We start from the raw sequence: 8,781 nt of genomic DNA, 5'->3' as shown, positions 1-8,781 counted from the left end.
CATCTCTCATACACACATCACGTGAAAAATATTTTTTGAGAAATGGATTTGATGAATATGGATGAAAGTGTTTTTACTTGCAAGGATTTATTACACATACATATCTTGGTCCTTGTAAAAATGAAGCATGATTTAATCTCTCATCGATTCTAACTTCACTCGAAGTAAACTCACAAATAGCATGTATCACAAATAGTTTTCCTCCTTCATGCAAAAAGATAATAACAGATAAAAAAGAAAAGGGAAGAAGTTTTCAAAGATATCTCCATGTCATGTTTTCCTTGAGATGTTTGATATCCTATCACTCACTGTTGGAAAATGACATGAACCTAGTTATGACATGAATAACAACAAGCACTTATGCTTAAAATTTGCTTATATCGTTCTCCATTTTGTTGATGACAAAGGGGGAGAAATATATGAATTGATGCTATGAACACTGATGCTATGCTTGCATCATCAAGAGATATATGAATTGATATGATTGCCATATTTGCAATGCTTGCATCATTAAGAGATATATGAATTGATGCTATGATTGCCAAACTTGCATTATGCCATGTTTGCATCATGCGTTAAGATATCAAGAACTTGTATCGTAATTTTACGCGTTGATATCTTACCATGTGATGAAATGCTACAATTGATAAACACTTGAAATGTTTGCATTATGATATCAAAAGCTTACCTCGCAATTTTTCATGTTGATATTTGATATTAGCAAACTTGCATGATGATAAAACTTGATACTATGTTTTTCATGCATGAGTTGAATCTATATCACAAACGATTGATTGTGATACTTCTCCTTTTTGTTGATGACAAGGGGGGAGAAGTATGTTGATGAAAGTATGTTGATGACAAGACATGTGATGCATATGTTCATGTTGACGTGTTGCAAGTATTCATGATGAATATTGCAATGACTTGAATTCAGTTTGAATTCAAGGTTCTATCAATATGGCATATTGATAGGGGGAGTTTGTTTAAACTCCGGGAGTTAAGTTTAACTCCATCATCAAGTGGTTGTCATCATCAAAAAGGGGGAGATTGTTAAATCTCGTATTTTGATGATGAAACTACTTGATATATGTTTATGATTTAATCTGTGTTTTGAGTGACGCAGGATGCTTCGATCAGGATGAGACAATTAAAGCAGGAAAATCATGTTGTGCCGAAGGAACATGTCAGAAGATTGGACGTCGGGCCGGTGAATCGGTCGACGTATCGACAGAAGGCTTCGGGCCGTGGACTCGGGCATCGGGCCAAGAAGAGCGGGTATTGTGCCAAGGATATCGGAGTTGCGGAGTCAACTGGCCGATTGGGCAATAGGCTGCAGGAGAGGACGATGCGCCGAAGAATCGGACGAAGCGTCGAGGGACCAATGACATGCCGGACAACTTGGTTAAATTGCTTAGGATTAATTGTCTCGATCGAAGTTTTTTTTTAATTGTGCAGGATTGACTATGATAACGATGAAGACATAAAGTGAAACAAAGTGTCGGAGTCAAGCGTAAAGGATTTGTTGCGAGTTCGAGAGTTCGACGGAAGTCTGAAGGTTCGTCGGGAATGCTACCGGAGCTCACCCAGAAAGATCAGAGGTTGCCGAAGAAGCTCATTGAAACTCGCTAAGATCAAATCGTGAAGTCTAGGAGCTTGTCGGGAGTCCGCAGAATGGTTTCCGAGAGTTCATCGGAAGACCGCCGGAAGTTTGCCGGAAGCTCGCCAGAAGAAGTCTTGACTTGCGGACTTTGTAATAGCTTAGAAAATGTCTTTAAATTCATAGTTAGCACATTAATTAGGGTTAGGATTAGGTGTTAATCCTATAACCCAAGTAGGGGCCAATTAGGCCCAAGTTCGGACTGGTTTGGACCAAGTTTGGAGCAAAACCAAGTGAGCTGAAATAGTGAAAGAGGTGGCACCGCCAGGGTTGGAGGTGGCACCACCCAGGAGAGGATCTCCCAGTGAAGCTGGGCAGTGCAACCGCCCCAGGCAGGAGGTGGCACCACCTGGGCTCAGTCTCCGAGCGAGACTGGGCGGTGCAACCTCCCCTGACAGAGGTAGCACCGCCTGAGCTCGGTCTTCGAGCTCTGGCAGGAGAGGTGCAACCGCCTCAGCCAGGAGGTGGCACCGCTTGAGGCTCAGTCTCCGAGCCAGACTCAGGAGGTGCAACTACCCCTGACAGAGAGGTGCAACCGCTTGGGCTCAGCCTCCGAGCTCTGCTAGGCGGTGCAACCTCTCCAGTCAGGAGGTGCAACCGCCTAATCCCGGAATTCCGGGATTTGATCGTTTTGAGCTCCGAATTTGAACTGGATTGGGGCCTATAAATACCCCACCCATTCAGCACAAAATACATATAGATAGACACCGAAATCTTGATCTTTTCTGTGATTCTTAGAGCTCAAAATTGTGGTTAAGGCCTAAAGTTCTCCTCCGTCTGTTCTTCAAGTTTTGAGTTGTAAAGAGAGGAGAGAAAGGTTCTGTAAGGGTTGTCTCCTGAGCCCGTCAAAAGGAGTGAAACTGTAAAAGGGCAGTTGGCCTTCGCCTATTGAAGGAAGGCCTCTAGTTGACGTCGGTGACCTCGTCGGTGGAGGAAGCCAAAAGTGGAGTAGGTCAAGACTGACCGAACCACTCTAAATCTCTGGTTTGCTTTTACTTTGAGCACTTTATCATTACTGCAAACCTCGTACATAGCTACTGCCCTCTGCGCTTTTATGAACGAGTTTCTAAATGCTGATCTTTCCGAATCTGCATTCAGACGTAAATCGGTGTTTTCGTACAATCTTTACATTGCAGTTTACGTTTACATTTTGATTTCATTTATAACTGCAAACTGTCTTCTGCGCTTTTACGAATGAGTTTCTAAGTTCTGATCTTTCCGAAACTACATTTAGACGTAAAACTGCGTTTAGATGCAAACTGTGTTTAGACGTAAAACTGCGTTTAGACGCAAACTGCGTTTAGACGTAAAACTGCGTTTAGACGTAAACTACGTTTAGACATAAAACTGCATAAACTACATTTAGACATAAAACTGCATTTAGACGCAAACTGCGTTTAGACGTAAAACTGCGTTTAGACGTAAAACTGCGTTTAGACGCAAACTGCATTTATACGCAAACTGTGTTTAGACGTAAACTGTATTTAGCCGTAAACTGTGCTCAATCTTAAGTAATCTTAGAATCGGCTTTTACATCGAAATCATTTTTATCGAACGAACGCAGCTTTCGTTTTTAATCGCTGAAAGATTTCCGCTGCACTAATTCACCCCCCCCTCTTAGTGCTCTTGATCCTAACAAGAATCACATCCTTAATATGACCGATAAAGCTGCAAAACTTAAAGCATTAGGCATGAATGTTGATGAATCTTTCCTCGTACTATTTATTTTTAATTCTCTTTCTTCTCAATTTGGTCCATTCAAAATTCACTACAATACAAATAAGGATAAATGGGACTTGAATGAGTTAACTAGCATGTGTGTTCAAGAAGACTTGAGATTAAGATAAAAAAGTTTATATAATGTCATGACTATTACTCAAGGAGCTGGTAATAAGAAAAGAAAATTGAAGAATTATCCATTAAAAAAATTTATCGGATCTAGAAATGTTAAATGGACTAATGAAAAGTAGACTATAAAATGCTTCTTTTGTGGTAAGAAAGGAGATGTGAAAAAGGACTACATTAAACGCAAGACTTGATTCGAAAAGAAAGGTATTAACTCGATCTTTATATGTTTCGAATTAAACATTACAAAAGTTCCTTCTAATACTTGGTGGATTGATTCTGGTGCTTCAACTAATGTTACCAATAACATGCAGGGATTTTTTTTAATTCGAAAACCAAAAGAATATGAAAGATTTATTATTATGGGAAATAATCTTAAAACAAAAATGATATTAGTGAGAACTTATCATCTACGCTTAGAGACGAGTCACTTGATTGATCTTGTTGACACATGTTATGTTCCTACTATTTCTAGAAATTTAGTTTCTCTATTTAGAATTGATGAGTTAGGATATTGTCTTTCTTTTGGTAGTGGTAAACTCAGTATATTTTATGATTAAAAAAAAATTGGTTCTGGAATTCTGTGTGATAGTTTGTACAGAATTAATTTGGATCTTGAGTTTGTAAAGACATTAATAACCCTATAATCAAGTGTTGGATTGAAACGTAGTTTCAATAATGAAAGATCTTCTATATTGTGGCATAGACGATTGGGGCATATCTCCAAGGAAAGAATTGAAAGATTAGTGAAGGATAATATTTTGGAACATTTAAACTTTACTGATTTTGATTCTTGTATAGATTGCATTAAAGGAAAGCAAACTAAATATATAAAAAAAAATACCATAAGAAGTAAATAACTCCTTGAGATTATTCATACTGATATCTGCGGACCACTCCATATTCCTTATTTTAGTGGAGAAAAGTATTTCATCACATTTATAGACTGTCCAGATATGACTATGTTTATCTAATACATGAAAAGACTCAAGCTATTGATACTCTTGAAGTGTATATAAATGAGGTCGAGAGATAATTAGATAGAAAAGTTAAAATTATCAGATCCGACAGGGTTGGTGAATTTTATAGCAGATATAATGGATTTGGTCAGAATATTGGTCTTTTTGCTAGATTCCTAGAACAACGGGGTATTTATGCTCAATATCCATTACCAGGTGTGCCACAGTAGAACGGTATTACTAAAAGGCAAAATCGTACTCTTATGGATATGATTAGGAGCATGATAAGTTATTCATTTGTATCTGAGTCGATGTGGAGAGAAGCTCTTAAGACAGCTATGTACATCTTGAATAGGGTTCCAAGTAAGTCAGTTCAACTCCATTTGAGTTATGGAGTGGTAGGAAGCCCAATCTAAGACATTTACATATTTGGGGATATCCTACAAAGATAAGAGTATTCAATCCACATGAAAAGAAATTGGTTCCAAGAATTATTTCAGGATATTTTATTGGTTATCCAGAAAAATCTAAGGGATACAGATTTTATTACCCTAACAATAGTATGAAGATAGTAGAATCTGGTAATGCAAAATTCCTAGAAAATGATGAAATCAGTGGGAGTGAAAAATCTCGGATGATTAATTTTGATATTGAGGAGATTCAGGTTAATTCTCCTATATCATCTCTTATTCAAGAAATTATTGTTCCTCAAATCAATGAGAGTATTGATGAGGGTGAACAATAAAATAACATCGAAAAACTCTCACATGACATTGATATCGCCACTGATGATCTTGTAGAACAATCACAATTGGTAGCTTTGAGAAGATCTCAAAGGAAAAGGAAACATACCATTTCTGATGATTATGTGGTATATCTACAAGAATCATATTATGATATAGGAATAAAAAGAGACTCCTTATCGTTTTCACAAGCCATAGAAAGTAACGATTTTGAAAAATGGTACAATGCAATGAAAGAAGAGTTAAAATCAATGGTCTAGAATGGTATTTGAGATCTCATTGAATTACCCAATAATTGTAAAAGAGTCGGTTGTAAATGGGTCTTTAAGACAAAATGTGACTCAACGGGTAATATCAAACGATATAAAGCCAAACTTGTGGCCAAAGGTTTTTCTCAAAAAGAAGGCATCGACTATCATGAGATTTTTTCTCCAGTTTCTAAAAAGAACTCATTGAGAATCGTCATAGCATTAGTAGCTCATTATGATCTTGAGTTGCATCAGATGGATGTGAAAACAATATTTCTGAATGGGGATCTGGATGAGAAAATCTATATGGAACAACCTGAAGGATTCATAGAAAAGTGAAAAGAAGGTTGGGCTTGTAAACTTAAGAAATCCATTTATGACCTTAAATAAGCTTCTAGACAATGGTATATAAAGTTTCATAATACCATTACTTCCTTCGGATTTAAGGAAAATACTATTGATTAGTGTATATATCTGAAGGTAAGTGAGAGTAAGTTTATTATATTGGTCTTATATGTTGATGATATTTTACTTGCTAATAGTGATATTGGTTTATTACACAAAACCAAGATATTTCTCAACAAGAATTTTAAGATGGTTGATATGAATAAGGTAGCTTATGTTATTGGCATTGAGATATTCAGAGATAGATCTCAAGAATTATTAGGATTGTCTTAGAAAGGATATATTAATTGTATCTTAGAGAGATTTAATATACAGCTTTGCTCAGCCAACGATATACATATTACTAGAGGTGAAAATTTTAGTCAAAACCAGTGCCCGAAAAATGACTTAGAAAAGAATCAAATAAAGAATATTCCTTATGGGTGCACAGTTGGAAGTCTATTATATGCTCAAATCTATACAAGACCAGATATTAGTTTTGCAGTTATAATACTGGGAAGATACCAAAGCAACACTAGAATGGAATATTGGAAAGCTGCAAAGAAAGTAATGAGATATCTATAAGGGACAAAAGATTAGATGCTCACGTACAAGAGATCAGATCAGCTTGAAGTGATAGGATATTCAGATGCTGATTTTGCAAATTGCCTTGATAGTACGAAGTCCATTTCAAGATTTGCATTCTTGTTAGCTGGTGGGGCAATTTCTTGAAAAAGTACAAAGCAATCGCTTATTACATCATCAACAATGGAAGTTAAATTTGTGGCATGCTTTGAGGCCACAAATCAATCTTTATGGCTGTGAAATTTCATCTTAGGACTTGGTGTGATCGACTCAATTGCTAGGCCGCTGAAGATATTTTGTGATAACACCGTAGTAGTTTTCTTCTCTAAGAATGGCAAGTACTCTAGTGGTTCCAAACACATTGAGATAAAGTACTTAATGGTTAGAGAAATAGTCTAGAAACAATAAGTGTCAATTAAGAACCTGAGCACCACTATGATGATTGCTGATCCATTGACAAAAGCCTTACAATGTAAAATATTTAAAGAACATGTTCTTAGAATGAGGTTTGTGAGCAAGTCATAAAAGATATGGTGATGCATATTTATGTGGATGCTATTATTGACATTCTTCTTGCTTAATTACTGTTATTTGTTTCTGGTTTACATTTATGTTTATGCATATTATGGTTGAATGTAATAACATGATTATCTTGACAAGACAAATTACAAGGGTCATTATGGACTATATTAAGAAAGACTAATAATATTGTGGTACATAGAAGAGAGTATGACATTGATGAAATACAACTGTTATGACTTGCATTGATGGTTGGACTTAATATAGTATTATTATAATTATTGGACTTATTGACTTATTTTAAAATTCATGACCATGTATAAAATACTTTTCAAAATTCTTTGGAATCTAATTAGGTAAAATTATTTTTCAAACAAATTTTGTTTTGTTTATTTTGATTTTGAATATCTCTTTTATATCTTATCAATTAATAGGCCAAGTGGGAGAATGTTAGATTTTGTGATATTTTATAATTGAATAAGATATATAATATAACTAATTGGATTCTGTTGAAATATTTTAGCTCATGGAATATAAGTCTATTTAAAGTAGGATTCCTTAGGAGATAACCTTGATGAGAGAAAGGATCTAATTCCTCTTTGCATATTGACAGCGATCTTGGATTAAAGACGGTGCCTTGTAGATCAAACAGAGATCTCTGAACAGATAGCATCAAAAGGTACACATCGTTAAACTAGATCTAAATATTTAATTTCAATCCTGGCATAAAGATTATTTTTGTATTTAATATAACATATTATATATTTTTATAGAATGTGGTAGTTGATGGTTTGAAATTTGAACTTGAACCAAGTTAGCTGAAGAGGAACCATCCAAGATGGAATCATTGGTTGAACAGCTTCAAATGGAGGTGACTGATGCAAGGAAGGCCGAATCAGATGCATGTAAGCAAGTTGAAGAGTTGAAAAAGGAGGTGGCATCACTAGAAACTCGGCAGAAGGAAGCCAATAAATCTGAGAAATCTGCAGCAGAATCTCTTGCAATCATGAGGAAACAGATGGAAGAGTGTGCCACATTACTGCAAGATGCTGAAAATGAGATTTTCACTCTAAAGGAAAGAGAATCTATGGAGATTGAGGTGGTTAAGTACAAAAATTTTCCTGAGCAACCAGATAGGAATCGTGATTTCTCACAAGAAGAGGCAGTAAGCTTTAGAAAGACAGTTGAACTGTTAAAATCCGTGCTTAAGAAACTGGAGGAGGAGAAGTTGCAGGCACTCAACAAGGAGAAGATTGCTGCACCAGATATCGAGAGACTGTTGGGAGGAGAGGAACAAGCTCATTAATGAACTCAACACTAGTAGAGAAGAAGATGAGAAGGTCAAAAAAGCAATGAAGGGTTTAGCTTCAGCATCGCATGAAATGTCTACTGAAGCCAGAGAAAAATCAAGAAAGGCTTTTAGCAAAGCAAGCTGAAATTGAAGATGCCCAGGTGCAGATAGAGCACATGAATTCATCTATCAAGAACACTGAAGAGAGGTACGAGGTCATGCTTGACGAAGCAAGACATGAGATAGTTTGCCTCAAGAAAACAGTCTAAAATTTCAAAACAGAAACCAGCAATTCAAGCAGTAAGTGGGACACAAAGAAGGAACATTTTATTAACACCATAAAATTTGGAATATGCAAGAAATTTTCTAAATTACGAGGGGTATTTAGATAATTTTGATAGAAATGACGAAACCTAAAATTTCTTAAATTTTGAGGGATAAAATTATCCTTTTGCCCCAAGAAGCCCTAATCCCCCTTCCTCATAGTTCTCTTGTGTTGTGGTCGCTGCCATCCTACCGACGGCAACCATTGCAGGGGCGAGGTAGC

General features: G+C 36.3%; 1 pseudogene; it reads left to right on the top strand.

Annotated features, from left to right (window-relative positions):
- Positions 1–4,775: 4,775 nt before the first annotated feature.
- LOC135622028 (WEB family protein At3g02930, chloroplastic-like) lies at positions 4,776–8,503 on the top strand (annotated as a pseudogene).
- The last annotated feature ends 278 nt before the right edge of the window (positions 8,504–8,781 follow it).

Source organism: Musa acuminata, chromosome BXJ2-9 (genome assembly GCF_036884655.1).
Source record: "Musa acuminata AAA Group cultivar baxijiao chromosome BXJ2-9, Cavendish_Baxijiao_AAA, whole genome shotgun sequence".
NCBI classification, from domain to species: Eukaryota; Viridiplantae; Streptophyta; class Magnoliopsida; order Zingiberales; family Musaceae; genus Musa; species Musa acuminata.
Note: the sequence above shows the minus strand (reverse complement) of the source record. Positions and strands in the feature narration are given on the sequence as shown.